General features: G+C 41.2%; 1 protein-coding gene across 5 annotated transcripts in view; it reads right to left on the bottom strand.

Annotated features, from left to right (window-relative positions):
- RERE (arginine-glutamic acid dipeptide repeats) overlaps positions 1 to 24,946 on the bottom strand; it is a 409,996-nt gene that overhangs the window by 277,382 nt on the left and 107,668 nt on the right. Inside the window, exon 1 of one of the 5 annotated variants that reach the window (XM_055582400.1) lies at positions 20,236 to 21,046. The exons of the other annotated variants lie outside the window; for them this stretch is intronic. The gene's annotated coding sequence lies outside the window, so the exon portion shown is untranslated. Of the gene's footprint in view, positions 1 to 20,235; positions 21,047 to 24,946 lie in introns of those variants that run through there. 5 annotated transcript variants of the gene reach the window in all.

The raw sequence follows: 24,946 nt of genomic DNA, 5'->3' as shown, positions 1-24,946 counted from the left end.
CCCGCTGGAGAAGGGAAAGGCTACCAAGTATTCTGGCCTGAAGAAGTCCATGGACTTCCCCTGGAGAAGTCCATGGGGTTGCATAGAATCAGACATGACTGAACTTTATTTCACGTGACTTTCACTTCACTTTACAGACAGAAATGCTAAAAACAGGGAGGGGAGGTCTCTAGAAACGCGTTTCCTGGGCTTTTAAAACTATTTGTCATTTCTAACCTACAAAGAAGCAAACAGAAACCATCCAGAAAGAAAAGAGCAGGGAGAGGAGGAGGAGGAGTAAAATGAGATCCAACCCACAATAAGTGACACTCCTCTCCAACAGCTCATAGAATGTGCAAGCACTTTCAAACCAAACCAGAAATGAATTTTACATAAAAGGAATAAATTAGAAGTATCTCATAGATTCACTGTTCATACACTAAATTATTCATGGTAACCAGGGAGTCTTTCCTTAATATTTGTCAGGTACTTTGAAAATGAAGGTTTGGAAACCACATCTTATCCATCTTAAAAAGGTAAAATAGCTGATTCTTTAGCTAAGCTTTAATTTCTATAACAAATATTTGACTTTAGAACATAGCACTGTGGAAAGTACAAATATTTACAGAGCTTAATCATTCTCTATACATTATTCTACTTCCCCTGTAAATATAAAATGGGAGGTGAAACCTAAAATCATTAATACCTAAGTTCAGCCAGAAATTAAAATGTGCTACCAAACAAAATTTGAAATTGGATAACACTCAAGGTTCTGTATAACAGGCCTTCTAGTAAATCAAGAAAATAAAATAGAATTTATCTACACTATAAGACCAGCACAGACAGAAGTAGATTCTCACAGACTCCAGGGGAAAAAAAGACAGGCACAGTGGAAATTTTAAGGGTACCATTAAGGAAGTAGACCAGGAATGGAAGAGGAAACATTTTTTCACATCCCAATATTCATTACTTTGCTAACAAAGGTCCGTCTAGCCAAAGCTATGGTTTTTCCAGTACTCATGTATGGATGTGAGAGTTGGACTATAAAGCTGAGCACCGAAGAATTGATGCTTTTGAACCGTGGTACTGGAGAAGACTCTAGAGAGTCCCTTGGACTGCAAGGAGATCCAACCAGTCCATCCTAAAGGAAATCAGTCCTGAATATTCATTGGAAGGACTGATGCTGAAGCTGAAACTCCAATACTTTGGCAAACTGGTACAAAGAACCGACTCACTGGAAAAGACCCTGATGCTGGGAAAGATTGAAGGTGGGAGAAGAAGGGGACAACAGAGGATGAGATGGTTGGATGGCATCACTGACTCAAAGGACATGAGTTTGAGCAAGCTCCGGGAGTTGATGATGGACAGGGAAGCCTAGCCTGCTGCAGTCCATGGGATCACAAAGACTCAGACACGACTGAACGACTGAACTGAATTGATTGAATATTCATATTGAGAGGTCTGGACAAATACATAACTCAAATTGTTCTAAGTTTGAAAAGTAGGCACTTCAGTACAATAAATTCTGCACCAAAAATACTTTCGTATACTCCAGTCTCATTTTAGCACAATCATGCTGTGTCTAATGAGACTGGGGGCTTATCTGGATCACAAATCTCAGTTACTCTGAATCCCAAACTATTCTACCTCAGGGACAGAGACTTCTGCTTGAAGTCTTCCTTCCTCACCCCCAGGCTGTCCCTTGTTACTGTGACTCTGTCACGTGGTGAGATTAAGTCTGTTTATTCATGTGTGAAACAGGGCCTTGTTCCTTTCACTACACTACAGGAGATCAAACCAGTCAAGCCTAAAAGAAATCAGTCCTGAATACTCACTGGAAGGACTGATGCTGAAGCTGAAGTTCCAACACTTTGGCCACCTGATGCAAAGAACGGACTCACTGGAAAAGACCCTGATGCTGGGGAAAATTGATGGCAGGAGGAGAAGGGGACGACAGAAGATGAGATGGTTGGATGCCGTCACTGACTCAAGGTACACAAGTCTGAGCAAGCTCCAGGATCTGGTGATGGACAGGGAATCCCGGCGTGCCACAGTCCATGGGGTCGCAAAAAGTCGGACCTGACTGAGCCACTGAACTGAACAGGACTGTCTACAGTCAGGTGCTGTATTCTTTGTAACTGCACAACTAATAACAGCAAGTAAATTACATCTCACTTCCCTTACATCATTTATGGAATATAAGCAATTCCTCATATTTCAAAACAAATTTCACTATCAAATGCACAGCCTTTAACCTTGCTCCTTAAGCTGTTTGGGGGCAGCGGGGGAGGTCAGTGTTTAAATGCAACTTCCCTATGTACATTTTTGTTTTGGTATTGATTTCAATAATCTGTCCAATTGAGTATAATCTGTCAAGGATTCTCTAAACGATTGTGACCATGTTGTGTCTTATGAATGTATTTCCTGGTTTCATTGAGATCAAAATGTACACTATTTATTGACAATAAGCCTTCTAATATATAGATGATGACAATTAATGCTACCTATAAAACAAAGAGAACAGTATACTAACTCACTAATGTCTCTATATCCAGGAACGTGAAGCAAGCAAATGATTATTTAAGAAAAATGCTGACTCTTACAATATAACCTAGAACAAAAATTATAGACACAAGTAATGATGTATGCTTCATAGGTACACCAGCGTCAGTCAGGTTTTGTTAACCAAAAGTTTATTAGAATGATGAGAGATTTTTTCACATGCCTTAATTCAAAGAGAAATCAAGAATCTGAGTCTCAGGAAGACAACATATTCGAAAGTGGGAAATAGGGACTTCTCTGGTGGCACAGTGGTGAAAAATCCACCTGCCAATGCAGGCAATTCCCAGTCCCAGAAAATTTCACAGGCTGCAGAGCAGCTAAACCTGTTCACCAAAACTACTGAAGCCTGTGTGTGCTAGACTCCAGCTGCCTCAACTACTGAAGCCCTGGCACCCTAGACCCTGTGCTCTGCAACAGGAGAAGGCCCGCTCACTGCAACTAGAGGAAGCCTGCACAAAAGCAATGAAGACCCAGTGCAGCCAAAAAATTTTTAAAGGAAAAAATAAATTCTTAAAAAGTGGGAAATAAAACTTCTCAGTGCTATGATGTGGTAGAATGAGCATTGCAGAAGCCCGAAGATGCCAACCAGAAGTGAGGCTCTATTATGCACCAACTCTGAACCTCACTTTCTTTACCTTAAAATTCTTCACCTTAAAGAACAAAAAATAAATACAACTATAAAATTCAGCAAACATCAACTGAATGACTTTGTAAACCAAATGCAACAGATGTTACAAATTAACAATATTTTAAGTCTGCGGTGTCGCAAAGAGTCAGACACAACTGATTGAGTGACTAACCCTTTCACTTTAGGGACCCAAAACCTGTAGGATTAAGAACACTGAAGCTTGAACATTCAAACAGACAGTGATATGGGGGCCCAAAGAGGCCACGTGGCAACCCTTCAACACACCACATGTTTTACAACTAAATATCCCTCCTGTGCAGCTTCCCAAGGGGCGGCACAGTGGTAAAGAACCCTCCTGCCAAAGCTGGAGCCCAGGAGACCCAGGTTCCATCCCTGGGTTGGGACGATCCCCTGGCAAAGGGAATAGCAACCCACTCCAGTATTTTGCCTGGAGAATTCCATGGACAGAGGAGCCTGGTGGGCTACAGTCCATGGGGTCGCAAAGAGTCAGACTTGACTGAGCATGTAAGCCCCTCTTATGCACCTCAGCCCCCTTGCTGTCCCTTTTTCTGTGAGTCTCTTCAGGCTTGTTCTGCACTTTTTCCCTAATTCTCTCCTACAGCGTGGCACCAAAGGTCACTGCTCATATCTAATGATTCTACATTAAGGTCTAGAGAAATTAAACTGCTGAACCCTGCTAAAAAGGGAAAAAGGGGGGAAAATACCTTTCCACAAACATTTTCAGTAACACACACTCAAGTGTGCTATAAACCATGTGCTGTAGATGGCCTCAAGGAAAACCAATCCCCAGAGTTACTGGTGCCATTTTTGACAGAAAACCAGCAAAGGTATTTACAAAGGTATAAAACAAAAAATACTCATTTATGCCAGAAAATAAAAACAAAATGTATTGCATATCTAATTTTTTAAACACAACTATAACTCTATGGAGTTATTAAACCTACTCTTAATTAAAAAACAAAGGACTCTTTTTGTTCAGTGAACAAGAAGACGGTGAAGAGGTGGCCTTGGAGTCCCTCCTGGCGGTGGCTATGCAACCTTCCACTATATGAGATGAAAGCTTAGAAAAAGATACCTGTGGTATTGATTAATCCTGCCAGTGCATGGCCCCAAAAAACAGTTTATGCCATAGGCCCTCCTTCAGTGCTAAATTAACAATACCATTTAAAACGTTTAAAATACTATTTTTAGCTTTTTACAACTGCCCTTGCAGGATCTTAGTAATAAAAGATAGATACTAAATAAAATGTCCACTGAGAGTCATGCTAAAGAACTTAAATTTTTTCATGGTTCAAAGAGTGCCAAAAGTCTTTAAAGCATACTTCAGTGACAAAGTGCACTTTCAATGAATCAGACCATCAAATAATACATTAGGAATATTAAAACTTCATCTTCTTTAATTACAGACATTTGCAAGAAAAGCCAGTATCATCACGGCAGTGTCATGAAACAAGAAATCATGTCTCACTTTAATAATGTCCTAGACATAAACAAAAAGCCCTCAATCCTGTCACATGGTGGAATTAATGCTGAAAATACACAACCTTATAAAATCATCTGTCAAACAGTATATATTAAGAACTTCCCTGACAGTAGAAGATTCTGCACTTCCACTGCAGAGGGCATGGGTTCTCCCGCTAGACATGGAACTAAGATCCCACATGCCAGACAATGAGCCCCTCTACCTCAAAAAAAAAATTTTTTTACAACACTGTAGATCATATGTTTGCTATGACCAGTGCGCTCTCTTGGCAAAACTCTATTAGCCTTTGTCCTGTTCATTTCATACTCCAAGGCCAAATTCGCCTGTTACTCCAGGTGTTTCTTGACTTTCTACTTTTGCATTTCAGTCCCCTATAATGAAAAGGACATTCTGGGGTGTTAGTTCTAAAAGGTCTTGTAGGTCTTCATAGAACCGTTCAACTTCAGCTTCTTCAGGGTTACTGGTTGGGGCATAGACGTGGATTACTGTGATACTGAATGGTTTGCCTTGGAAACAAACAGAGATCATTCTGTCATTTTTGAGATTGCATCCAAGTACTGCATTTTGGACTCTTCTGTTGACCATGATGGCCACTCCATTTCTTCTGAGGGATTCCTACCCGCAGTAGTAGATATAATGGTCATCTGAGTTAAATTCACCCATTCCAGTCCATTTCAGTTCGCTGATTCCTAGAATGTCGACATTCACTCTTGCCATCTCCTGTTTGACCACTTCCAATTTGCCTTGATTCATGGACCTGACATTCCAGGTTCCTATGCAATATTGCTCTTTCCAGCACCGGACCTTGCTTCTATCACCAGTCACATCCACAGCTGGGTATTCTTTTTGCTTTGGCTCCATCCCTTCATTCTTTCTGGAGTTATTTCTCCACTGATCTCCAGTAGCCTACTGGGCACCTACTGACCTGGGGAGTTTCTCTTTCAGTATCCTATCATTTTGCCTTTTCATACTGTTCATGGGGTTCTCAAGGCAAGAATACTGAAGTGGTTTGCCATTCCCTTCTCCAGTGGACCACATTCTGTCAAATCTCTCCATCCTGACCCACCCGTCTTGGGTTGCCCCACACGGTATGGCTTAGTTTCATTGAGTTAGACAAGGCTGTGGTCCGTGTGATCAGATTGGCTAGCTGGATCTTCAAAAAAGCAAGAGAGTTCCAGAAAAACATTTATTTCTGCTTTATTGACTATGCCAAAGCCTTTGACTGTGTGGATCATAACAAACTGTGGAAAATTCTGAAAGAGATGGGAACACCAGAACACCTGACCTGCCTCTTGAGAAACCTATATGCAAGTCAGGAAGCAACAGTTAGAACTGGACATGGAACAACAGACTGGTTCCAAACAGGAAAAGGAGTATGTCAAGGCTGTATATTGTCACCCTGCTTATTTAACTTATATGCAGAATACATCATGAGAAACGCTGGGCTGGAGAAGCACAAGCTGGAATCAAGATTGCCGGGAGAAATACCAATAACCTCAGATATGCAGATGACACCACCCTTATGGCAGAAAGTGAAGAGGAACTCAAAAGCCTCTTGATGAAAGTGAAAGTGGAGAGTGAAAAAGTTGGCTTAAAGCTCAACATTCAGAAAACGAAGATCATGGCATCTGGTCCCATCACTTCATGGGAAACAGATGGGGAAACAGTGGGAACAGTGTCAGACTTTATTTTTTTGGGCTCCAAAATCACTGCAGATGGTGACTGAAGCCATGAAATTAAAAGACGCTTACTCCTTGGAAGGAAAGTTATGACCAACCTAGATAGCATTATTCAAAAGCAGAGACATTACTTTGCCAACAAAGGTCCGTCTAGTCAAGGCTATGGTTTTTCCTGTGGTCATGTATGGATGTGAGAGTTGGACTGTGAAGAAGGCTGAGCGCCAAAGAATTGATGCTTTTGAACTGTGGTGTTGGAGAAGACTCTTGAGAGTCCCTTGGACTGCAAGGAGATCCAACCAGTCCATTCTGAAGGAGATCAGCCCTGGGATTTCTTTGGAAGGAATGATGCTAAAGCTGAAACTCCAGTACTTTGGCCACCTCATGCGAAGAGTTGACTCACTGGAAAAGACTCTGATGCTGGGAGGGATTGGGGGCAGGAGGAGAAGGGGATGACAGAGGATGAGATGGCTGGATGGCATCACTGACTCGATGGACGTGAGTCTCAGTGAACTCCAGGAGTTGGTGATGGACAGGGAGGCCTGGCGTGCTGCGATTCATGGGGTCGCAAAGAGTCGGACACGACTGAGCAACTGAACTGAACTGAGAGATAAAATTTTAGTTATATTCATTTATGAAGAAAGCAGCTGAGCAGACCTGGACTAGAGACAAAATTTTAGTTATATTCATTTAGGTAATTCTTAGAGCCTAAGTCCTAGGGCACAGTGCAGAAAACTGACATCTATTCTGTGTCAGTTACTGTTCTAGGTGCCAGGGACAAATCAGTAAATTGCACAGTTAAAATCCCTGCCCTTCAGTACTTTACATTCTAGTGGGAAGAATAAGGAATAAGTAATGAAAATAAACACATATATAGTATATAAGAGGAGGACAGTCTAGAGGGAAAAAAACAGAGCAGGGCAAGGCAAACAGAGACGGAGGGTCAAGGTAGGCCTCACTGACACGTGAAAGGAAGAACACACAGATATCTGGGGACAGGGAACAGGCAGCGCCAAGGGCATGTCAATGTTTACTGGAGCAGTTTCCCTGGAATGGTGGGTGATGGATTTAAGAGAGGTGAGGAGAGCTGGGGACCTTGAGTGCAGAAAACTCATGTTACGATGTTTTGCTGCAAGGCAGAGCAGAGAAATAAGGGCAATGGGGTCAAAGAGGGGGAAGATTTTTATTTTGTATTTGTCTTAAGATGGGAGAAAAGCAGAAAATCTCTATGATCCAACAGAGTTCAAAACATGCATGATGTGAGAGACAGAAAATGACTATGTGAGGGAGAAGATGGATGCTCTATCTCTGGGCAGTGGGGAAGGCAAGGTTTGTGCTGTAAGCTGGGCCTGAGAGGTGGTGGTGTCAGCAGAAGTCCTCTTTGGACTGGTTTGGTTCATCTCACAGAAGCAGAAAACCCAGCATTAAGACAGGGAAGAAGCATTTAACAATCAGCTAGGACAGCAAGCAAGTGAATGGACTAGGAGAGGAAAAAGGCAGCCTTAAGGGCCCACTTGATTTTCATGAACTAACTGGGAAACAGCATGAAGAAAGTCCCATAATCTAAGAAACACCCGCCATCAGCCTTTCTACTAACAAATGAACACAAATTGCTCGAGATGGAAAATGTATAAACATATTTTGGGCACATCAAATGTAGAAACAAAGCTCTGGGAAAGTTGCAATTTCTCCAGATAATATGTTAAAAGAGACTACAACTCTTTTCACATTATATTAATAACTGCTTATCATCCCCTTGAAAGGAGTCATCAGTCACTGAAGGATTTAATAACCTTGGGCTAAAGTTAATTCCCTTATGTCAGACCAGTATAAACAAGAGATGGGTCTGAATGCCTTAAGCCAATTATATACTGTAATACTAAATCATATAGATAAGTTATATTCTTATTCATAGAACAAATTTACACATAAAAGATTATCTAGGAACATTCAATTAATCACCAGAAACTGCCATATAAAACCTATTCCTAGTTATATTATGATGCTGCTGTTGCTGTTTAGCCACTAAGTCGTGTCCCACTCTTTTGCAACCCCATGAACTGTAGCCCATCAGACTCCTCTGTCCATGGGATTTCCCAGGCAAGAATACTGGAGCGGGCTGACACTTCCTTCTCCAGGGGATCTTCCAACCCAGGGATCAAACATGCGTCTCCTGCAATGCAGGTGAAGTCACCAGTAAAACTGGTACGAGACTGCAAATACACTAAAAACCATTAACATGTACAATTTTTTAATAGATCTGGTAAGGAAATTTTATCTCAATTTTTTTTAATCTATTACAACTTTTTGATCTCACATGAATCACTTTATCATCAGGAAGTAAAGTTTTGTGCTTTTTAATTCTACTTTGTTAAAATTTAACGGGAAATGGAGCAAATACAGTATATTCTGATGGTTCATAAATATTTTCAGGGATTCAGAACTCATTCAGAATGAAGGACAGAGTCTGGGTGGAAGTTTGGAGTGGAGGGTTTCCCCCCACTTTTAACTAATTAAAGTTTTAGGTTCTAACCCTCCTGTTTCACCCCTTTGATCAAGACATACTCAAAGCACCTTGACCAAAACAAACAGCAATCTTTTGACCATGGGTAGCCCCAAATAACTCCTACATATTAGAATCTCACCAGCAAGACTAAAAAGCAAACCTATATGCAGACCTATAGAAGAATAAAATGTGCTAAGTATGAATTCAGGTAATACATTTCTTAGAGCTAACACAGGAATTTTATACTTCAAATCTAACCATCAGGCCAAACAAAGAACTTATAAATTCTACTTTTCTCCCTGAAAAGACAGTAAAGATAAATAAATTCAACTACTTCACCACTGATGTTTCAAAAATTCTCAAGTTGAAATGTAAAAAGCAGGAAAACTCCCCACTTTGAAAATAATATCCCTGTAAAGACTAAAAGTAAAGGTTATATTCTTCTAAGCAGAAGAATTGTAAGACAACTGACAATATTAAGGTGTTCATGGAAAAAATAATAGATATAGAAGTCAGAAAACAAGGCTATTAAAGAGGCTCGGGAACTTCCAAAATGGACACTGTGAACATGAGCAGCTCAGCTGACTTCTCCTGACCTGGCTCTCTCACATGAGAAGCCAGCATCTGCTCTACTGCCTTCTAAAGGTATTGTGAGAACCAACCAGAGATCAGGAAGGCTAGCCAGTAGGGGTAAAGCCTTCTGCAAACAGAAGCATCATCCCCATTTCCCTCTCAAAAAGCTGTCTCTGTGATAAGCTAATGATCACCTTCTACTCTTCATGTATGAAATTTACTCTGTGTTTTAGTCTGCTCAAGCGCTATGTCAGAATACCACAGACTGGGTGGCTTAAAAAAAGTAATGTATTTCACCCAGTTCTGGGGACTGCAAGTCCAAAGTTCCCAACTCAGTTCACTCAGTCTCCCACCTTCTCATTGTGCCCTCACATGGCAGGGCGAGACGTCGCACTCTTTCTCTTCAGACAGGGACACTATTCCCATCATAAGGCCCCACCCACATGACCTCAGCTAAACCTGCTGCTGCTGCTGCTGTCGCTTCAGTCGTGTCCGACTCTGTGCGACCCCACAGACGGCAGCCCACCAGGCGCCCCCGTCCCTGGGATTCTCCAGGCAAGAACACTGGAGCGGGTTGCCATTTCCTTCTCCAATGCATGAAAGTGAAAAGTGAAAGTGAGGTCGCTCAGTCGTGTCCAACTCTGTGCGACCCCATAGACGGCAGCCCACCAGGCTCCTCCGTCCATGGGAGTTTCCAGGCAAGAGTACTAGAGTGGGGTGCCATCGCCTTCTCCCATCTAAACCTGATTACCTCCCAAAGCTTCACTTTCAAATACCAAAATATTGTGGGTTAGGATAAGCATATGAAATTTGGGTGTGTGTACTCAAACGCTCAGTTTTGTTCGACTCTTTGCAACCCCGCGACTGTAGTCTGCCAGGCTCCTCTGTCCATGGGATTCTCCCAGCAAGAACCCTGGAGTGGAGTGCCAGTTCCTCCTTCAGGGACTTTTCCTAACCCAGGGATCAAATCCGCATCTCACGGCTCCCCCACTGGCAGTCAGACTCTCTGCCACTAGTGCCACCTAGGAAGCCCATCGGAAATTGGGGAGAACACAATTCAGCCCCTAGCACTCTCCTCTGTTGTTCAGTCGCTAATTCACTCTCCTCCATTACATGCTTAATGACTGTCTTCAGGCAGAAATTAAACCTTTGTATAAATTTTATATAAAAATACATAAAATGTCTATTTATACAAATACAAATCTTCAGGGGAGTGTAAAACATGGCTTACTTTCAAAAGGGCTTACTTAAGGCAGTTTACTGATATTTATACAATATAAAATTTTAAATAGATGAGGGAACTGGATGCATAACTAAGTAGCTAAAATATAGTCAGCATTTACCTGGACCAGTTACTGCTCTACACACTCTGGTATCACCTTCATGGCAGCCACACAAAGTAGGAACACTTTTTAGAAGAGGACTCTGAGCACACAGGGCTGACACTGGCTCCCTCAGGCCACACTGCAGGTCTCAGGGATTACGTGGGGTGCAGAGCCTGTATGCTAACTGTACACTACTGTATTGTTAGTTTCTTTTTAGGGACAAAGGAAAATCGAAGGGGGAGAGGGGGGACTGAGAAAATGAAACCATGAAAAAGATGTTCGGTTCATTTATGCCTTTTGTTAGATGTAGACAACATTTTATAAGCAGATAACTCAGAAGAAACTTGATTTGTCACAGGATTCTAAATCCAGAAGTCAGAAACAAACCACAGGCTCAGGAGGAGGTTGGTTCCTTCTGGAACTGAGAGCTGAGAAAAGGCTCTCCTCTGTGTCCTCATAGAGACAGCAGTCTGCCATGGCCAAGAGCACCCTCAGGAAGCCCTGGATAAACCATTCAGGACACACAAACAGCAATTCCACAGGCTCCAGACAGGTCAAGGAACTCACACCACTCTATTCAAGTAAAGCAAATCTACCCAAAATAAAAAATACACAGGATTCTTGGTAATTTAAACAGAGACTTAAGGCTCCCTAGAAGAGGAGTTCCTAAATGAGCTCCCATCTATGGACAGGCTGCAAGAACTCCATAAATGACCTGCAGCTGTGTACTGTGGACATGCAGGCAAATGTTCACAGCTCTGCTCTGCAGGAAAAACCACAGCTTACACCAATACTCAACGGAGTCTCTGACAGAAAGTTAAGAACCCTTGACAAAGGAATGAATGATCTGCGTAACCCCCAGGAGAACCTATTCAAATCATCTTCAACACCAAGGCTGTGGGGAGACACCGGGCACAGTTAGGTTGATGTTCGTCTCCAGTAAGTAACTACTGGACAGATACAAAGGCAAAAGTATTCTAAATAAACCATACCTGGGAAGTAATTCTAACCTTGTTTCAGAAGTGTGCAGTATTTACCTAATAGTAAAACCCTTCAATATTCAATGCTGCAATTTATAACCTCCAAAAGTCAAAATCTACGTGAAAGTCGCTCAGTTTGGTCTGACTCTGTGCGACCCCATTGACTATACAAAGGCAAGATCAAACAGTCCTCATCTCTGAGTACTCTGATCACTCAATAAATGGTCATGCAATAATTAATGTAAATCTTTACTTTTATAAGTATCTAGCAAATAAGGCTCAATGGATGTGAACTTAAGAAAACACCAGGAGACAGTGGAGGACAGAGGAGCATGGTGTGCTGCATGGCCCCGCAAAGAGCTGGACACCACTAAATGACTGAACCACCACCAAAAGCAAATATGGACCTTAGGCCGGAATGAGTTTATTTTTAAACAGTCTAAGTATCTCTTTCTCTCCGTAAAATGAAATCTTTTGCCAAATGAGGAACACAGGTAACCAAGAGGTTCCATGTTTTGTTGTGATCCACATACTCAAAGGCTTTAGTGTAGTCAATGAAGCACAAGTAGATGTTTTTCTGGAATCCTCTTGGTTTTTCTATGATCCACTAGATGTTGGCAGTTTGATCTCTGGTTCCTCTGCCTTTTCTAAATCTACCTTGTACATGTGAAAGTTCTTGGTTCACGTACTGTTGAAGCCCAGCTTGAAGGATTTTGAGTATTACCTTGCTACCATGTGAAATGAGAAATGGTGCGGTAGTTTGAACATTCTTTGGCATTGCCTTTCTTTGGGATTGGAATGAACACCTGACCTTTTTCAGTCCTGTGGCCACTGCTGAGCTTTCCAAATTCTTGGCATATTGAGTGCAGCACTTTCACAGCATCATCTTTTAGGATTTGAAATAGCTTAGCTGGAATTCCATCACCTCCACTAGCTTTGTTCATAATGATGCTTCCTAAGGCCCACTTGACTTCACACTCCAGGATGTCTGACCCTAGGTGAGTGACCACACCACCATGGTTATCTGGTCATTAAGACCTTGTTTTGTACAGTTCTGTGTATTCTTGCCACTTCTTAATCTCTTCTGCTTCTGTTAGGTCCTTACAGTTTTTGTCCTTTATTGAGCCCATCTTTGCATGAAATGTTCCCTTGGTATCTCTAATTTTCTTGAAGAGATCTCTAGTCTTTCCCATTCTGTTGTTTTTCTCTATTTCTTTGCATTGTTCACTTAAGAAAGTTTTCTTATCTCTCCTTACTATTCTTTGGAACTCTGTATTCATTTGGATATATCTTTTCCATTCTCCTTTGCCTTTTGCTTTTCTGGTTAACAGTAAGGTATCAATATTGCGTCATCAACTCTACGTACCACAGTAACACAAGATGTTAATAAGAGGGACAACAGGGTGGAAAGAGACTGTACAAGTGGGGACTCTGTACTTTCCACTCCAGTTTGCTATAAAATTAAACTGCTCCCTGTAATAAATTCTATTGATTTAATTAATTTATTAAACAGTGGTTTAATTTTTAGTGTTTTATGTATCACATAAATAAAATATTTACTTATCCAATAATAAATGTTCATGCAATAAATTTAAGCCTGTTCACAAAACTGAAGAAAGCTTTCCCCAAAAAAAGTGAGACTGCTTTAGACATTACTTTCTTCTAGCACTTTCTATTCTTCTTTTCCATTCAAAGATCAAAACTTACCCTGCTCCTGCTGCCCCCCTCCACAGAGTGAACACTAACTGCTCTACTTCCTTCACTGCACATTTAATGTGTTTTTTAAAAAGGTGAACATTCCATTGCTGAACACTTACCCTTATCTATTTATCTATTCAATGTGAGAATTATGCTCTGTGGAAAGAGCACAGCCCATGAAAGAGATACTGCCCAGGTAGGTAGTCAAAAGAATATGTTGTTATTGAGTTACTAAGCCATGTCTGACTGTTTGCGACCCCATGGACCGTACCTCACCAGGTTCCTCTGTCTATAGGACTTCCCAGACAAGCATAATGGAGTGGGTTGCCATTTCCTTCCCCAGAGGATTTGCCTGACCTAGGGATCAAACCCATGTCTCCTGCATTGAGAGGCTGATTCTCTACCACTGGGCAACCTAGAAAGCCCTAATAGTATACACTTAGGTTAAAAGTATTCTACATAATTTTTCTCATTATAAGATGATAGGGAAGTGGGAAGTGAAGTTGCTCAGTCGTGTCTGACTCTTTGCGACCCCATGGACTGTAGCTGACCAGGCTCCTCTGTCCATGGGATTTTTTAGGCAATAGTACTGGAGTGGACTGCCATTTCCTTCTCCAGGGATCTTCCCAACCCAGGGATCGAACCCGGGTCTCCAGTATTGTAGACAGATGCTTTACTGTCTGAGCCACCAGGGAAGCCCTTATAAGAAGATATCCACACACACAAAAAAAGACAACAGTAAGAGGTAATACCTAGAACCAAAAGGAGAAAACAACTGTTTAAATGGTTTGATCTTGGTTTTGAAAAACCAAAATTTAAAAAATTATGTTTTTCTACATAATTTTGGTCAATTAATAAAAAATGTGCTTGTCTATCTTACCATCCCTGCTCACATATTTAAAATTCCTAGATAATGTTTCAAACTATTTGCCTACATTTTACATCTAATTTATGAAAACTGTTTCTTCCACTAAGCATACAAACAGTAGGAAGTGTGGCCAAAAAAATTAAGACTTAGTAATCTGAGTTCTTCCAAAATAACTTTTATTAAATCCTTGTAAAAGAAAAACGCATTTATATTGGGAAGTAGATGCGAGTGTTAAACAGTTTTTGTCTTTTTTTGTAGTGGTTGGTAACATCAAAAAAAATACAGAATGCTCACCATACTATATGTGTAAAAGTATCAACTGTATATATTTAATATATTAAAAAGGTTATTAGTAAGACAACAAAAACATCTTTTAAAACTAATCAAGCCATTCTCCAATCTCACCCCTGAGACCACATGAAAAGAACCTGGTCGTTGGCAGCTATATATAAGTACAAGGGTGTCTGTGCAAAGCATAAATCAGCCCAAGAAGAAATCGTGAAAACAACACAAAAGGAAGGAAGGAAGTGATTTCACGTGGCATTTTACTAAAGGCACAGAGGTCAAGTTTCTACTGCTGCTGAGGTTCAAAACCAGCAGAGACTTGACAATATCACTGTTTCTAACCAGCTCTTCTTAAATTATTAGAAGATAATCTGGTGAGTTTGAGGTAAATACAGCTGTGAACACAGCAGCACACACCATCTGGAGGCGTTTGACTTAAGCAATTTTTAAATGCACAATATATTCAACTCTATTTTGTTCCTTTGCAGTGAAACAGTCATATACAAACTGACCCTTTTTTTTCAACCGCAACTGCAAAAGTTGATTCACTTTGTGGAAACAAGACATGACAAACAGACCTAATTGTTTGTCTTTAGAACCAAGAGATTATTTCTGATCTATACTGGCAAAAATATTTTAGCTTTATACAGGGTCCCCCCAGACTTACCTACCATATTCTTTAAACTCTTCACAAGTAACATCTGGCTAAACCTCTAAAATCAAAGTATTTTCTTATTTCTAAAGCAATTCACATCCATTAACCTCATTTTATCGCGAAAACCTGAACACAAGTGTCATGTGAATCACCATAAAATCTAGCCTACAGACACAACTGCCATTAACCTCTTTAACGCAGCAGCCAGTTAATGCCATTAACCTGTAACCTCTTTCAGCCACCTTCCATCATTCCTTCCCTGGCTACCAAACTTCTCAACATTTCCTTACCAACTGCAAACAAGCTTCCACCATTGCAGGCCATCCTCCACCTCCCGGGCTGCTCTGCTCAAAAACTCCTTAGGAGTACCACTGACTCCTGATTATGTAATTGGTTGGTACTTTTTTTCAATAGTGTTTTCTCAGTTCTCATTCTCTAGTCCAAAACCTAGAACATGTGATTCTACTGTCACCCCCTACACACTTAGAAGCACCATCCTCCTCCCTTTATCCCCTTTGTATTGCTTTACCTTTCAGACCTCTTTCACTCAAATCGTTCTTCCATTTCCTCCTCTTGCCATAACATCAGCTTTCCCTTTCTAATAACTTCATGCACAGCATCACCTCAGCACTGGTTCCTCCTGTGTGAGATTCAGTGAGGGCCCTCTGGTAGCATAAACAACTCTCAATGTTGGTTGGGCCACGGGTGTGAGCAGAAATGTCAGGGGAAGCCCTTTCACAGAGGTCACCTCTAATAGGATGAAACGGGGTCAAGGAAAGAACAAGGTTCAGTCTCTGGCTTGCAATCCTGACCTCCCCACTGACCAGCTACAGGCCTTGGTCAAACTGCTCAACTCCTCTAAGCCTTAGGTCTCCTTCCTCGTACTTCAGAGGTATTTAGACCTGCAAGAATTAAACAATTCATTCAGGAATGAGCACTATTAACGTTTGGTGTATTCCTTTCTAATTTTTTTTATTAGCCTCTGTGAGTAAATGTGGATGTGCACATAACTGGAATCACACTGCAGAACAGTTTGGCATCTATGGTTTTTTCCCACTGAGCTTTACATTAAATTTTTATATCATGGTAATTTTTTTAGTGGTTGCATAATATTTCTTCTTATGGATGGACCATGATTTAACATTTCCCTTCTACACTGGGTGCTTAAACTGACAAATCACTGTTTCTTTTTTGTTCCTTTTTTTTTTCCCTTTCCCAGAAAAAGTCTCTTCCTCCTTCTCTATTCCACCTATGAACCAAAATTTGTTAACAATGGCTATATCATCAAATAGTATGAGAAACAATTTTATTAAGGAAAAAGAAAACAATGGCTTAAAGAATAAACATATTAAACTAAAACTCACTGGCATGACCTGAAGTTATCTTTGGAAGTTTTGTGAATCATCACCCTCTTTTTGTTTGGTCTTCCCTCACTGGAATGTAAGTGCTGCTGAAAACAGGGGCTTCATCTAGTTTGTATCTTTAGCCACCAAAGCAGTACCTAGAGCATAGACAGTGTTCTCTATATTAAGCACCAGCTGTCGTCATGTGTAGGCACTTCGTAAGCATTTTGCACACCCTCTGAGGTAGACATCATTTTTCCCACAAAGAGGCTAAAAGATAACGTATCCTAGGTCTCACAGTGAAAGAGTGGTTGAACTGAGATTAGAACAGTTGAGCTATTTACCACCAACTCATAATGAATAAATTGATTAATTATACCAGCGGCGCTTCCAAGTGACAGCATTAAAATTTGAATATGCTGATTTTTTCTACTAATTAAATTTAACTACTGCTTTTCTACCTTTCATTACAAATATGTAAGTATATCAACTATATTGAGAATTAAAAAGATTCTGGTGGTGATGCTGCTGCTGCTGCTGCTGCTAAATCACTTCAGTCATGCTAATCACCATCAAAATCTGGAATTTAAAAATACGGTCAAATACATACAAATAAACTTCTGAAATAACGTGTCTGGAGTTAGGATACTTACTATACTTCTATTTTTCCTTTGATTCAGAACTCTTTGGTGCCAATCTAAATGTCTTGATTTCTTTTAATTAAGGAAAACATTTTATGATGTTACATTGAAATTATTACATTTTCTAGAAGATGTTGCACTCTTTTTCCTCATTTCAGGTTATTTTAAGAAGGACACATTTCTACAATGAGTTAAAAAAATATCTCAACCTGAACCAGCTTCCTTTCTCCACTAACTACACCCCAGTCCCCAACACTACCCCCACAAATCCCTCCAACAACACATCCCCTATGTTCTTCATCAGTAAAATGCGCCACTGAAAAGGCATCAGATTAGCTTTATATATCAACAGATTTGTCAATTTTGCTTTTTGACTTTTCTCCTTATTTTAAAAATATGGTAGACACTCTTGGAAACCATGGTGGTCAGCATTTCTTCGAGACAAAGGCAGACAGTAAAGAGACCAAACCATTAAGAAAATGTCATTCAGATCACAGTCTATTTTACAGCCTGAAAAGCCAGAGATGCAAAGCTACTCAATCTTACAGTAAATACTTTCCAGTAACTTAGCCAAAAGCACATTTAAAAATAACACAGGTAGCCACACACAGCCCTGAACAGAGACATTTCTGAATCTTTGTGTTAATCATCTAGTCCCTGGCCAAACTGCTGTGCATCAAAAGTTCTTAGTCCCCTTGGTAAGTGTAACAAGATAGAGACAGGGAGAAACATTGTAGCCATGTTATCTCCACTGAACTAACATTTATTCTGAGTTTTACAAACTAATCCTAGAATAGCAAACAAAGACCCAGTTTAAAAAAAAGCAGGCTTCCTATGTCATTATAAAATGGATGGTTCCATTGGCTACTCAGACTAACACAATAGCAAGCAAAACCCTTTGACCTTGGAAAAGCATACTAAACATAATACCTACTGCTAAATTACATGGTTTACCAATTTCCTCAAAACCAAAAATAAATCTCTCACAAGTAAACTATTACAAGAGTAAACAAAAGCTTGTCTTGTTCTATCATTTGCTTAAAAGCAAGCACAGTGGCGGTGGGAGAGGGATTAAGAAACACAGCCAGACAAATCCATAAAACCTCCAGTGTAAGATAAAACTACCCTGCAGGAGCAACCAATGCAGTCTGACCCAACAGCTGTACACAGTTGCACTAATTAAAATGAAGAGCTAGTCTGCATAACACACAGGCCATTCACTGGACCTTCCAGATAAGTTGGCCGGGGTTCACCATGGCACTCCCCCTCAGCAGACCTACAAGCTAAAAAATAAATTGGCACATGGCTCAGGGCACTTGCATGTGAAAATACATACACATTCTAGCATTCAGGAATCATCACAACCACGTAGACTGGAACATATCCTATAGGCTATAAAAACCCACACACACACAAAGGAAGTGGTACGGCTACATTACGTCAGCTCTCGCCTCAATTCATAAATGCAAAAACCACAAAACAAGACAAAAACCTAAACGGCCTTTGGCTGGAAACCTTCTAAGAGTGAATGGATGTAGGTTAAGTCTTTAAATATGTTACTGAACGGGACTCGTTGATGCATTGCTTTCAACAGCCACAGGGAAGGCAGAAATGTAATCGTAGTCCATTCTCTCAGAATGCAACCAGATCAAATAACATTTCAAGCACAGCCTGCCAAGCACCAGGGCCTGCCAGAATACAATGAGCACTCAAGTGCTCTGGACTGAAAACCACCTTTCACTGGTCCCAGAGATCTTTATAAAATAGTTTAAACACTACTAAATTACAGAGTTGGAAAAAAACAAACACAAGGCTTCTAACTGCAGCTCCCATACTACTGCAAAGTTGCTGGTAAGCCTCTAAAATGTCCGCCTTGTGTTATTTAACCAGGCAATGCACATGTTCAGAAAGGCAATTGCCTCTCAGAGCCCAAACCTAACACGCACGTAAAAATGGAGAGTTTTGGTTGTGCATCTGGAAATAATTGCCCACAGATCAACAGGCTTACATGGGATATTGTTCCAGTCTGTATGGTTTCAAATCATGTCTACTTTAAATTTGGAGCTCTTAGGAAGGAAAATGAAAAAGAAAGTAAGAAAGGGCCAGAATTGTGGGCACACAATTTTAAGGACTCTGTCAACTCTGTTCTCAACATGCACTCGGTGGCTCAAACTTAAAGCACAGACACACATATCAAAGGGGAAAACCAATCTACTGGCCTCGGTGCTCATTCACATACCATTTTTTTTAAATTGCCATATGATTGAGAGGAGGCCTTCAGCCAAACAACACCCCAAAGACAGCATAGGCACATGTGGGCCAGAAAGGTGAAAGGCCAAGAGAGTACACCCAAGGGATCAACTGCAAGTTTCTTTCTCAGCAAACAAAAAGTGGTCAAGCAGGTCTCTCCCCAGCTTCAACCACAGAGCAAGATCTAAGCAAACAGGGGAGGGGTCGGGAAGTCATCATCTCAAACCCGGGGAGGAAAAAAAAATAAGTTTAAACTTAGACCAATCTTCTTCAAAACCATCCTTGCGTTTTAGCTAACCTGGTAAAATAAGGGTATTCTGGATCCAGGAAACAAACTATTTTTGTCACCTAAGCAGTCCTAAATTACTTTATAACCAAGTCCATCCAATTCACTTTATTTTTAAATCTAAATTTGCTCCACTGTAAGCAGTAAAGTTCCTAATCAAACAGCGGCTTTTGGATTACACACTGTTCATATTCAGTTTTCCTTTTAAAGAACACACACACACACTCCTTTAAAAAAAGAGAAGTATTTCTCTGCCCTAAACAAGTTTCTTAATTGGTTATTTAACTGAGATTTCTAGAGTTTTGACAATTTAAAAAACAAAACAAACTAGTGAGCCCAACAGAACTGCCATGGGACACAACCAATACCTATTCCTGATTCCTGGAAAGCCACCGCCATTCCCGGTAATCCCTGAGCTGTTCCCCTTTCTGGGGTCATCACACACTGGGGTAATCCACAGACTAGCTTCCACCCACCTCGAGAGCCCCTGCGCCCGCAGCTGTCCAACTTCTTGGCCCAAGACCCGCGTTCCCCTCGCAGCCAGAGGGGCCGGCCACTTCCCGGCGGCGGATCGCAGCCGGAGCTGAGCTCTCGGGCCTCCTCTCCTCTCCTCCTCCTCGTCCTCCGGTGCAGAGCTCCCTCGTAAACTCAGGCCGGCGGGCACCGGCGGGACAGACTGGGGCTCAGGACGTGAAATGCACTTGCTAAACAAAAGGAGGCCAGGGCGGCCGCTGGGCAGCCGGGCGCGGGCTCAGGTCCCCGCGGCGCGGCGGCTCCTGAGGCGGTAGCCGCGCCGGGCCCCGCCCGCGGCTGGAGGAAGCGGCCGCCGCGGCTCACGCTTCTTCAGCCCGGGCGGCCTGGCCGACACTGCCACATGCCTGTGACCCAGACGCTGGGAGAGAAAGAGCAGCCTCCCGCGGCGGCGGCGGCGGTGGCCGGCAAAACCCGGGCTGGAGCCCGGCCCGCTCGGCGCGAGCCCCTGCCCGCCGCCACCGCGGGCGCGCGCACACACAAAGCGGCGGCAATTGTATCTCCGGACCAACTCGGCCAGCCTCCCCTCCCTCCAGACCTCCCTCTCCTCCCAACAGCCGAACCGGGAGACTGTGTGATTGATGGCAGCTCTTAATAGCGTGGTCAGCTAGAAAATGCATCTGCAAGCAAGATATTAAAGAGGCAGCGCATCCCCGTGAGTGATCAGCAGTTCACACATCCTAGAGCTGCCTCTGCTTCTGCCAGGAATATTAATGCCAACCACCTCTGACGTCTAACAAATGCAGATGAAATAACCAACAATCACAGACACGGTGAACATTTGTTTCAAAGAAGCAGGAGAGCAAGAATCATCCTTTGATGTCAAACATTTCTGACCCCAATTTTCCTTACAGGTTAAGAATTCTCTGTAAGTTATTTGTTTAAAAGTCTTCTCTCCAATCTTCTTTCCCCAAGAAAATAAAGATCCATCTGCTAGACAAGGCAGAGTTTAAATAGGACTTGATTGAAATCCATCTAATAAAGAAGCAAAATAAATACACATTCCTTGCCATGTGGCCTTAAATAAACATACAATCCACCAGCTACCAGATTCCAGACCCCTTATTAATTCCATTGTTATGGGCATCTAAATAGAACTACCAAAAGTAAATTTCAAATGGTTTCTTTTTCACCTGCAATCTGGTAAATATCTATCAACTTGCTCAAATTTACCCAAGTTTAAACTATGTTCAAAACATGTATTCCCTAGTAATAACAGCCACAATCATTTTGTCGTACTGAATAAGATACTCTACAGCAAAATTTTTTAAAATACATACCTATGGAATATAAATTCAAATTATTAAATTCACTCAGTGTCAACTCAAATCTGAAAGCTACAAGCTCAAAATTTAACTGATCACTTTTGATGTCTTTAATATTACACCTTTCACCTTCCAGCAAGTTTCATGTAACTCTCAAACAGCTTTATACATGTTATTGGATCTTCCAAGGTCCAGTTGCTGAATTACTAGGTACCCTTTCCAATTGGCACACATTAGATTAAGTGATTTGCCCAGAGCTTCTCAACAAGGGGGTACCGTTAGGGGTGGAGGAGAAGCATAGAGAAGAGCCTAGATCCTGCCCTCAATGGCACAGATAACCAAACTGACTTGCACATTTGCTATTAAACATCATTCTGATTTCTTTTAAAGAAAATTCAGATTGTTCTACAGGAGACAGAACTCTCTAAAACTACTAACAGAGCACATGTCCTGAGAGCAAGAGCTAAGGAGGCATAACGCCTTTGCCACCTGAAATGCTGTTGCGATGAGGACAAATCAGAGTCGGTCCTCACACAAGGACATATCAGCTCCCCTTAACACCATCCTTGCTAAGATCACCTGAGGGGACCTGCAGCTTCCACATCATAACCAAGCGGCTCTGAGATCACTCCATCCATGTCAGAAATGAAATCAATCCTAAAGCCTAGGGACAAAAGCCACTCCTGTACTGGGACACACTTCCATTTTCCCACCAGCTCTGTCTAGATAGAAGGTAGGACCAGAAGAGAGAGGTGTTTTCTTTGTTTTGTTTCTGGTCTGCAGCACAATAAAAAGTGCTGGTTTATCCCAAGTTGGAAAGGGCTAGTGAGAACAACCGAACTGCTCTAAAATCATACTGTTCCTAGTCTCACGAAAATTCTAAATGTTTTGACAGCATTTTATGACAGCACTTCTGTTCTTCTGTCCCAGGCTTGCAACCCCTGCTAATCCATCCACACCCAGCCCCCCACTTTCTAATTACACCAGTCTTTCAATTTCCCCAAGGTGTTAGGATTTCTACTAAAGTCATCACTACTTTTTCCCATGAGAAAAGAAATATCCCCTGCCATCCCCAATCCCCCAAGCCCTACCCGCCCCCCTCCCCCAAACACACAGTTTAAAAAGCCTACTCCTTCAGAGTTCAGGTCAAGTATCAAATGTCAGAGATGCTTCCTCTGAGGCCCCATTCTAGGTCAAGTTCCCTTGTTATAATAAGTTCTCAGGGAACTGAGTTCATTCCTTGAGAGCATTTATCTCAGTTTGTAACTCATTGGTGTGACTTTCTGATTAATGTTCCATCAGAGAAAGTTCTGTATGTTTGCTCATCATCAAATACCTGGCATCAAGCACACATCTTTGAAATGAATTGAGGGCAACAACCCTGTTCTACTCATTTTGCATATTCTCTGCACAGTTGTTGGCACAAAAAAAAGCCTCTCTCAAATAAATAGCATCTATGCAAATCAAAAAATTAAAATTATAATAAAGATTTTTATCCCCAGTTTATAGAGATGTAAATCACTGTGCCTAGGGTAACTCACAAAAACACTAAGACCCAAACCTATCTGCAAGCCTTACTTTTTAGCTTGAGTCAGTGAAGTACAGATGTCATTATTAATATATTCAAGACAAGTTCTTCCTACTTATGTGGCATTTAAGCAAGGGGCAAACCACAGGGGTAAGCTGGATAGGCTACCAAATCCTGTACGCACACAGAGAGCAACATAAACAGAATATAACATTTTGAAAGTACATTATACACTAGTTTGTCTTTAAGTTTCTCTGAATGCAAAAGTACCACCAAATTCTGCTCTAAGTGGGGGAAGGGGTATGATCCTGACCCCTCAGTTTACACCTAGCTTTTTCTTTATTTTCAGTTATCTCCTCTCTAAAACAACTCTACTTCCCTGATATGGGAGCTTTTGTAAAAAATTTTTTGCCCTGAGGACTCCTAGTCATTGGTGACAGACATTCCAAAACTGCCCTCCCCAATTCCTCAAAGTGAAGAATTCATTTTAAACATCATTAATGTGAGCTTGTAAATTAAGGGATCTGTAGATAAGAAAGGGAAGTTCTTACAACAGTTTCTTAGATGTCCTGCACACCAGTACAAGAAAAAGCCAAAGTGTGAGATGAATGAAAAAATATTGGGTATTCCCCATCATCACCCCCAAATTAAGCTTCATTGTCATTTTCAGCATTTCACAAGGCACTGCTTGGTTCCCACAGGAGTTCACCCCAGCCTTGTCTATGTCACAAGTCTTCCTTTTGGTCTAAGTTCCATTCCATGTAAATTCCAGCTCCGGGTTTTAGAATACTCTTCATTTATCAAAACAACCCTGTCAAGTTGAGTACTATTAACAGATAATGAGAGGAGACAACAGATGTGGTTAGAAGAAAAGCACTCAGTATTCTACAGGCCTCAGCATGCAGCAAAGTGAGCTGACATCTGACTTTACCCTAACATTTATAATTAAATACAAAGTCTAGTTAAACTAACATTAAAGCTATGACCGGGAGCAGTACGCAGGGGAAATGTTAAGTATAACCTTAGCAGGTAATAGTTGAACAGGGCTCAGGTTATTCCAGAATCTTAACCTTGAACAACTACCATGCCTTCCTCTCTCTGCCACACAGCTTCTGTCATAGACAGAAGACTTGTGGCCACATGGTCGAAAGACGGCAGCTTTGGACCACTCCTTAAAACCACCAAAGGGGAAGGAGATGACATTTTTACATGAAAGTTTAAAAATAACATTCATCTAGCAAGAATTAGTGAGGTCTGTCTCAAGTGGACCCAATCAACATCCATTCTTATAGCATTCTTTTATAAAATCATTCAGATCAAGTAACTTGGCTCACCTAAGAGTCAAAAGTGTCAAAAGATTACCAAAATCAATCAAGCAAACAAGGACCAAGTCAAGGGCTGTCTTGGTATCTTTAGCAATGTTTGCATACTCTCCTAGGAAGCGGATGTTTTGTTTTGCATGACTATGGAGACTATGGATATACGATGTTAAGCAAACGTCTACTTCTTTCCCTCTTCCAATTCACAAAATGGCGCCACACAACAAAACTTTTCAAATAAGTTTTCAAAAGAAAAATACCAATATATAGTTCTTTTTGAAGCCCTTTTGGATGTATTGATTATTATATGTTCCTACAGAAAACCCAAGCAATCCTTATTCAACAAGCTGAAGTCTCTCTCTCCAGACTCTCTTCTAGAACATTTGCACACAAACTTCCACAAATATTTAAGAACATATATATTCATTTGTCTAGGGGCTCACTCTATTGATTTTTATTTCACAATAATAAAATTCTATTCTTCCTATATGACATCTTGCTTCCCTCAGATTGCAGCAGACCATTAACACAAAATTCTATTGTG

This window comes from Bubalus kerabau, chromosome 5, assembly GCF_029407905.1.
Source record: "Bubalus kerabau isolate K-KA32 ecotype Philippines breed swamp buffalo chromosome 5, PCC_UOA_SB_1v2, whole genome shotgun sequence".
Lineage (NCBI taxonomy): Eukaryota > Metazoa > Chordata > Mammalia > Artiodactyla > Bovidae > Bubalus > Bubalus kerabau.
Note: the sequence above shows the minus strand (reverse complement) of the source record. Positions and strands in the feature narration are given on the sequence as shown.